Source organism: Podarcis gaigeae (assembly GCF_964106915.1).
Source record: "Podarcis gaigeae genome assembly, chromosome: 1".
In the NCBI taxonomy this organism is placed as follows: domain Eukaryota; kingdom Metazoa; phylum Chordata; class Lepidosauria; order Squamata; family Lacertidae; genus Podarcis; species Podarcis gaigeae.
Window position 1 is genome coordinate 41483078 of NC_139678.1, and position 9335 is coordinate 41492412.

A 9335-nucleotide genomic window follows, 5' to 3' on the forward strand; every position below is an offset into this window, starting at 1 on the left:
CTGTTTCTGCCTGCGAGATGGAAAAACAATATTCATATCCTGCCTACCCACTCAGTATATTCTCTAGTTGTTTGCCACTCACTCCTGTGTTGCCAGTACAATTCAGTCACATCTCAGCTAGCTACAATATTGTTTTTCTAGTAGGCACCAAGATTGGAGATAAGTGCTATGTTCAGTGTTGCGTTGCTTAGCAATAAGACCTTGTGCTAGCGCAGAGATAACTGATCTTTGCATCATCTGACTGACAAATGGGTGTGGTTTGCCCAAAGTCATTGTGGGTCAAATTCAGAGGCCTGGTGGGCTTAATTAGACTCAATGGTCAGAGGTTCGCCACCACTGTTTTACAGTTCCCTGGTGATGATTTTCATTACAGCTCTAAACATATTGATATTTTTTTGCTGGAATAGCAATGGTAGAGGATTCTACTAAAAAGTGCAAGCTAAGGGTTAACTTGTACTTGTGGCTTTAAAGCATTTGTGGGTGTGTTGTCAGGGGTGACTGAGGCTACAGCTCTAATTAACAGTGCCCATTGCATTTAGAGGATCCCACTCAGCTACATTAGTCAAAAAACAGTGTTTTGAGTGTGTTATAAACATGCAACACCAGATGGCGATGGACAGCAAAAAAAAAAAAAAAAAAAAAAAAAAAATTGAAGTGACTTTCCATAGTGTTTTTTCTTTTGTTATAATAATTTAATTTCTGACTTATTTATAGCATCCCCCCCCCCCGTGTGTAGATCCACCCCCTGCCTGGAGATTGGGTAAAAAAGGGAGAGGGGGATAGAATAGCAACTGTGTAGAGCCACAGAATATTTGTTCAGCCTTGGTTTTATGTAAATAAAAAAGCTATCATACCCAGTAGGTGTTTTAGTTGTGTTATATTCGCCTGAGAAGGGGTTTGTGGAATAACCACCCTCATGTAACCAACATGGTTAAAGGTAAAGGTAACGGTACTCCTGACCATTAGGTCCAGTCGCGGTCAACTCTGGGGTTGCGGCGCTCATCTCGCTCTATAGACCAAGAGAGCCGGTGTCTGTCTGCAGACAGCTTCTGGGTCATGTGGCCAGCCTGACTAAGCCGCTTTTGGCGAACCAGAGCAGCGCACAGAAATGCCGTTTACCTTCCCGCTGGAATGGTACCTATTTATCTACTTGCACTTGATGTGCTTTTGAACTGCTAGGTGGGCAGGAGCTGGGACCAAACAACGGGAGCTCACCCCGTTGCAGGGATTTGAACCGCCAACCTTCTGATTGGCAAGCCCTAGGCTCTGTGATTTAGACCACAGCACCACCTGTGTCCCTTACCAACATGCTTAAGTCTAATTAATGCATGAAGGGGTTAATGCCATAGATTAAGCTGTCTTACTAGGCTTAGTGAGGTCACTTCCCCTTACCTTGGAAAGAAATGGGCATACAAGCCTATTCTTCAACCTCCAGTCTAAACTTGAGAAGTTCGAGGTGTGAAGAGGTCTGAGCTGGTTGTCCTAAGCTCAGACCGCATGGCTCTCACACACCACCTGAGTACCTATACCAATAATATAGGAACTTACACCAATGTAATTATGCCAAGTTTTACTGCCTGTGCACATGAATCTGACATTTGCAGAGTTTGTAAGTAAGCCAATTTTTAACTTACCAAATGTGTTGTCTTTTTCCTATGCTGTGGCAAGGGAAATGTTGAAAGTCAACACAGCATATTTTAAGCTCTAACAGCCTATATTTTCATGCTTTACTTTGCTGCAAGTTTTGTGATTTTAAATTTCTGCTAGGGTTCTCTCACCAAGGCGTACTTGCCTCAAACATGGATCCTGCCCTCCAGGAGTTTCTCCTTTTATATACCTCTTTTTCCCCCCTTACCACTTACATGTTACAACTGTGCACCTGCTAGATGTATGGCTTGATCTGTTTTGTTCACTTTTATCTGCTGCTTTAATCAGCCACTTCTGCAAACAATTTAAACCACATTTTGTATGCTCCAAAATAATGGAGCTGAAACAAAAGATTTTTCAAAACTTCAAAATTCACCCAAATGTCCAATTGTACTATTTGGTTTTTGATAAAGCATGTTCTCCTTCATGGAGAGCACGTGTTGCGGTGGGGGCCGCCAGGACACTCTAAAGTTGGGGGCCGGCTAATTGTTCGTTGGCCACTGATGCGATTGGGGCTTCCCTTGTTGTTGGGAAGAAGTAATGTTGCAATTTGTTGATTGACAGCCAGAAATGCTAAAACTCCTTGCACGAGGCTAGGGCTTCCTCTTTTCGACCGTGCATTGGATTGCCCGTCCCCCCCTCCCTAGAATTAGGGTTGTTCGCTTTGACCTTGCTATGCCTGTCATGGGGTCGTCTGCTCTTGGGGCAGGGGCCTGGTAGGAATTTTGTCCATCTGGCTGATTGGCTGCGGCCATTTGGTTTTTGCCTACTGCGTAGCAAATCGTCACAGCTTGTAAGGTTGCGGTTAGGCATTGGTTTATGGTTTGGTTGGTTGAGGGGAAGTGGTTGAGTGCCTGCCCTTGGTAGGTTGAGTGCCTGCCCCTCTAATGCTGCTGCTGCAAGGGATTCCGTTAAAGGAATTGGGGGCTAACTATTGCTTGTCCACTCTGTCAAGGGGGCTCGGGCAATAGCAATGAGCTCCTGGTTGCATTTGGGGTGAGGGCAGGTTCCCTGCTCCGCGTAACCCCCAAGTGTATTCCCCTATTCTGACTTTCGCATTGTGCAGAATGTCAGTCTGTCCCCCATGGTGGGGGCAGATAGTCACAACCAATGCCTAAGCAACCACTCACAAATTTGTATTTCAATAAAGTTGTGGCCAAAATTATGCCAAAAATCTTAAACAAAAAATTCTGTGTGATGTGTGAGTTATTGGGGTGGCCCTGGGGACCTCGACACGCAAAATTCAAATTTTGAATGTGCAATTTTACCTCAGAATATGACAGCAGAGTTCATTAGCATCAATGAAGCTTAATGCTTTGCCATGGTTAAAGCAAATCCAATGAATGGACAAGGATGAGGAGGGGAGAGGGAATTCATGCTGGAAGAGGGGAAAGAAGAGGAGGGATACTGTTCACAAAGAGACAGCACACTCCTAATTTCTAATCATAGTAAAGTCTGCACCAGGCTTTCTAGGTTGGCTCATGGTAGCTGTGTTGGGTTTTTTTTAAGCTGTGGGTCTCTGTGATTTGATTAAACATAGAATCCTATACAACAACAACAAAGAATCCTATACATATGAAATCCTTTCAAATCAAGAGGAAAAGAAGTGTGAGATGAGCTATGTTTGTTCGTGGGATGGGTTCTTCCAAGAAAGCCACACACAAAACCGCACAATCTCAACACATTTTGATTCATGTTTAAAGAGTTCTGGTGGTCTTGGAGACTTTCATAATCCTCTCAGTCTCTCCCTCACAAATAATATCACTGAATTTGCAAGCAGACAAGTTGGCAGCCCTCAAGCATTCTTAAACAAATGGGGATGAATAAGCATTTTAAAATACAAGCTCTTCCTCAATTTTAAAGGAGATTTTTTTTTTTTTTAAAAAAAAAAGTCTAGATCACCAGTGTCAGGAAACAGAACCATTTAGCTGTAAACACCAGTAGGGACTGGTTTGAACAATGTGGTTTTGAATTCTTCTGTGCACAAAGGAAAGGCACTTTAAACACTTCATTTTCTCCATTGCATCATTAGCTGCTCCATAATTTTAGGCAGATTAATATTTCCAAACATTTTAATAGATGCTGTAAGAGAAAATGTAGAAATTCATGTCTGCTATTGCATATACAATGCCACTGAAAATGCCTGGATCCAGGGCCGGATTTAGGTTTGATGAGGCGCTAAGCTACTGAAGGTAATGGGGCCTTTTATATGTCCAGCTGTCCTTTGTCAACAATAAATTGTTGCTGTTTTTTCTGTTGAATATATGCTATATGGTAATTTATGGACCTAATAGGTATCTAAAGCCATTTGCACATAACAAAATATGTATTTTATCAAAGTAATTGTTGAACTGAAATACAATTAAGAAGAACTATATTAATAGTGATTTTTTGGGGGGGGGGCCAAGAAAGTGTGGCCCTAAGCTATAACCTGTTTAGCTTATACATAAATCCGGCACTGCCTGTATCAAATGTGTCTTTGGAAAAATCATAATTAACACATTTGCGACAGAATAGCTTAATCAACCTATTTGGTCCTTGCAATGGCTGAGGTAATTTTGTGTGTGGAGTATATGCTAGTTATTATCAAATAATAATTACTGCACTTAGTTGATGGGACTTTGTATCCCTTAGAAATGGAAGGTGACTTTAAGCATCACACATATCTCTTATACCATCTAGGGGTGAGGCATTTAGTGGACTGAGGCAAGCACCTCACCTCAGTGGACCTAATCCTCACTTGAGGATTAGATCAGATTCACACGTAGTATTAGCTAAGAGTTTGCTAAACAACCCAAAATGGAACAAGGCAGATCTGTCATCTTTCCTGCCATAAAAGCAAACTTTAAAAAATATTACGCTTTGGTGCATGTTCTGTACCTCTATGACGTCTTTGAGTTCTGTATTAGAAAGTGATATACAGTGGTACCTTGGGTTAAAAACTTAATTTGTTCTGGAGGTCTGTTCTTAACCTGAATCTGTTCTTAACCTGAGACACCACTTTAGCTAATGGGGCCTCCTGCTGCTGCCGCTGCTGCCGCTGCACGATTTCTGTTCTCATCCTGAAGCAAAGTTCTTAACCCGAGGTAATATTTCTGGGTTAGTGGAGTCTGTAACCTGAAGCATATGTAACCTGAAGTGTATGTAACCTGAGGTACCACTGTAATTTTTGTTTCTCCCTTATGCAGCTGGTCCTCCTTGTGATGTGGCCATCTAGTGTTTATTTACCTCTGTTCAAAGAAGATTAATTAAGTTTTTTAAGCCACCTCTGGTCTACATAGTTGAAGCTGTCATCCTAGTAGCTTTTACATCCTCTACATCACAACTATTACTTCATGTTGGGCATATTTGCTGCACAGATCCCTCTCCCCACTGGTCAATAATTGGTTCTAATAGTATAATCCTATGCATGCCTACTCAGAAGTAAGACGCACTGAATTCAATGAAACTTACTCCCAGGTAAATCGATATATATGATTGTGCTGCTAGACAGTTTCCTGAATGCCTTCAAGTGTCCTGTAAAATATTTGTAAAAAGTTGTTTACTACTTTCAGTTCCCAAAGAGTGCTATTTCATTTATATTAGCTCAATAAGCAGTTTATTTTAAGGGATTAATATAGATTAAACAGAACTCTGAAGAAGCTGAAATATGGATTTAAAATACCAACTTTGTTCATTAATGGAGTCTTTCCCCTCTAAATGAAGATTTGGATTTCAAATATACATATGGATTTGGATTTCGATTTCAAATATACATATTTGATTTGGATTTCAAATATACATATGAGATATGAATTCTATAGCACTTCATACTCTGAAAAGTGATATTTTGATTTATTATAATATTGCTCAAAAAAGCCTTAGCAGAAAATTGATAATATGTTAACTGGTTTAAAATGAAAAGAACAATTACATAAGTTGTTATTCTTGTATAAAATGTAACCTTAAGGTAAACGCTTTCCCTTGTCCAAGACACTTTTCAAGTATTGCATGAACCTAATTATATTTTGGCTGTACTTTTTCCCCCTCTTAAAAAAAATATTTAGTTTTGTGCTTTCTTTTCTGTTAAATGCCTTCATTTTGCAAAACACTTTTCCTCTTAATTTAAATCATATTCTTTTCAAGGAAACATGTGTGCTTCCCTGTCCCTTGTGTTGCTATGGAAATCAAAGCATGTGTTATATAAGTAAATATATTTTGTGCCTGCAGATAATTATTTTACACTTCCTAAAACTCTTAAGATGGTCAAAGAAAAGCACCTGCACCTACCTAAGATTGTCCTAGGAAATATTTCTATAGTAACAGAGAGACCAGATTGTTATTCTCCATGTTGCTGCCTGCATTCTTTCAACTGAGGAGCATACAAGCCCTTGTTGTACAACTATATGGAGGGATGGGAGAGCAGGATAAGGTGTGACTCACCTTCACATGTTCCTAAGATTAAAAGCAGTTTTGCACATAGTATTGAAAACATGGAGGGTTCTCTCAATGAAGTTCGGATCCCTGAAAATGCAGTGTCCCAGATCATGTGCAGAGAGTTCTCCATCCATACATGCAGAATCTGAGGATGAAGGGTGGTATACAAATTCTGTAAACAAGCAAGCAAGCAAGCAAGCAAACAAACAAACAAACAAACAAAAACACATCAAACAAATAAAAACACGCAGGCTGGAACTCATAGCCCAACTTCTCAAACCCATGACATTTGAAAAGGTCTCTAGAGCATGTTTAAGGAGTATCTAAAATGTCCACATCTATTGTACATATGTGCCCACAAAGTTCTTATCATAACCTTATATTTGTTTTATTTGTTTTCTGTGTTTAAATAGGGTGGCCATGTGTGTTACTTTACAGAGGACAGCCTCCTTGTCGAAGAGCTGTGAGAGGGCAGTCCTCTGTTCGAAGGAGCCCTCTGCTTGAAGAGCTGTCTGGTCACAAGAAATGTGAGCAGAATCCTTGAAGTTGCCCATCAATAGCTAACACCTGGACAACAGACTGATCTGCCACACTGTACATCTGGTTACCCTCTTCCTCATCATGGTGAGATATGTTGTATTTCAGTTTAAATCATAGTGATAATTTTTCAGTTGGAACCTTTAATATAAATTGTTGTTGTTGTTTAGTCGCTTAGTCATGTCCGACTCTTCATGACCCCATGGACCAGAGCACGCCAGGCACATAAATTATAATATAAATATAATAATATAATATACATCAGCACATGCCAATTTTATTGAAATCTGTGTCACCCTGTGGTCCTCTGCTTTGGTGATCCGTAAGTGTTCGCACTGTATTGAATTCATTTGTGTCTTTTCACACCAGCCAGTGGTATTTAAGGGCTGCACCGAATGCAATTTGCACATTGGGGTTCATTCACACATGCATGGACCTTATCTGTTTGACTTTCAGCTGAACTGTCTTTATTGAACATTTTTGCATGTGAGGTTATATGAAAGTTCTCATGGCAGTCTTTGATGTGGGATGGTTGTTTCACACGTGGAAGTAAACCTTGATCTTTTAGTCAGTGAAAAAGATGGATATGGTTGCAGAAGAACATCAGTAGTTCATTGTAAATCAGAAAAAGAAACCCCTAGTCCACAGGTTTGACATATAGGAGGGAAGAAGAGGGGTGGTTGGGCTGTGAATAATTTTCTTCTGCTACAGCAACTACTGGGTAGGCCAGCGGAGGTCATCTTATTATGGACACAACTTTTAGATGCCACTGCATTCACCTCTATTGTCACAGAGGCTAGAGATATGATCCTTATAGAAATGAAAGCAGATCGTTAGCGATCAGAAGCCTGTATTGCATTTTGGGGCTGGAAATCAAATCCTGCACTTCACAGTTCATTATTGTCCCCTGTAGATCTTTGGCTGAAGTTTTCCATTCTACCTCCTGAAGCATTTCCTACTGTACATGTTCTTTTTTTTACAGCAGGGGATATAGAATGTTGTTACAGAACTTCTTATGTTCCTAAGACCTTGGAAGCAGCCAATAAATCTTTCCTGCCATTAGAAATCGGCAATGTAATCGCTGATGGTGTACAGATTGCAGCTTGCCTCCAGATGTTTAACTTGCAGTGGGAAGCCATCAAACAATGCAAGAAGTAAATATTTGCCAATAGCGGGAGGGCCGAAGGAAAGCGGGAGCTGAATGCGTGAAGCTGGGTAAATAACAGCCGTGACTTTATTAAGCATACTTCCCAGTGCCCAGTTTTGAGGTCTCTTGGGCAATATGCCTTCAGTGGGGCTTTTTCCTCCCAAGTTGCTGCTCCATGTCCTCACTTGTAGCATAGGTTGCATACTCAGTGAGGGCTGGTGATCAGGCAGTGATAGCAAGGAGGAGGAGCCTCAGTATATAAAAGCTCCAGTGAATGGCAGTGGATTCCCCTTTAGTGGGGGGGGGGGTGCGCTTCAGCAGGTGCTCAACGAAGTCTACTCTTGATGCTGAGCATCATACTTCAAACTGGTTTGGTGTACAAGGAAAGGGACGTCGACTGTAGCCTGCCTGCTGGAAAGGTAAAACAAAAAAAAAATCCTTCTAGTAGCATCTTAAAGACCAACTAAGTTAGTTCTTGGTATGAGCTTTCGTGTGCATGCACACTTCTTCAGATACACTGAATGCTGGAATGCTGGAAAGGTAGTCACACTGAACTCATGTGGAAAGAATGGAAGACATTAGAAGACATTGGAAGAATGTTGATGGGCAGAGAGACCAGACGTATTTGGGTCTGCACACCTTTAACTTGGTGGTGGGACCCTTTCAGCCTTGAGGCTGGATTCCAACTTATCCAATCTTCTGGATACTGCATTCAGGTGGTGGGTACGACCAGAGGCAAAAGTGAGTGGGTCAAAAAGTTTACTTATTTCTGTGCATTTTACAAATATTTTACATAATTTATGTTCAGTTCCGTCATAGGCCAAATTAGGCCTCTGGCCAGAGGTTCCCCTACCACTGTCTTTTAACCATATCCCTGGGTGTGGGATTGAACCCTATTCCAGTTGCCAGGCATGGAATTTATTGAGGAATGCCAAACCATGCTCATCCCTAAAACCTAGCCGCTGCCCAAAAGAAAGACACCAGGATCACTCTGAGGAAGGGGAAAAAAATAAAAGGAATAAAATCAAACCTGTTTCTGCCAATGCAAAGATGGAGAGCTGAGAAGTCCCAGTTCTTGAACCTAGGGACCAACTGAAGGCCATTCTGAGGCGCAGTAATTAAGCAGGATGGTAGAAAGATCCAATAAGAACTGCAGCCAAGCACAGTCCTTAACACCTCCCACACCCAAAAAAGCTTTAGAGCTTTTTGCAAAGCAACTTGAAGGAAGGCCCCTTGCCAGTTTTGTGCAGACACACAGACCAATTTGGGTCGTGAATGTTAAGATATTACCTTGCACCTAGAGTGAAACTGACCGTGCAGAGACTTGTCTTCTCCATTCTTTGGCTTGTTTGTGATGGGTTTCAGCTCCCATAAAACTTCTAGCTTTAGGAACAACACCAAGATATCTTGTCTTGCTATTTAAATCACAGCAATTATTAAAAAATTTGCAGGTATGCATGTCCATCTCCATCAGCATAAAATATGCATCTCCCTTTGTCCTGCTTTTTGGCAATACAGTCCCAATTTCAGACCTACCATTTGTCGGGAATTGCTAATAGTGGGCGGATTTCTCCAAGAACCTATATCC

General features: G+C 41.1%; 1 long non-coding RNA gene across 2 annotated transcripts in view; it reads left to right on the forward strand.

The window, feature by feature from the left end:
- Positions 1 to 7666, forward strand: part of LOC310847778 — a 28688-nt gene extending 21022 nt beyond the window's left edge. For both annotated transcript variants that reach the window (XR_014566017.1, XR_014566018.1), the window contains 2 exons: positions 6477 to 6687; positions 7583 to 7666. This is a non-coding gene — a long non-coding RNA (uncharacterized lncRNA). The remainder of the gene's footprint in view (positions 1 to 6476; positions 6688 to 7582) is intronic.
- The last annotated feature ends 1669 nt before the right edge of the window (positions 7667 to 9335 follow it).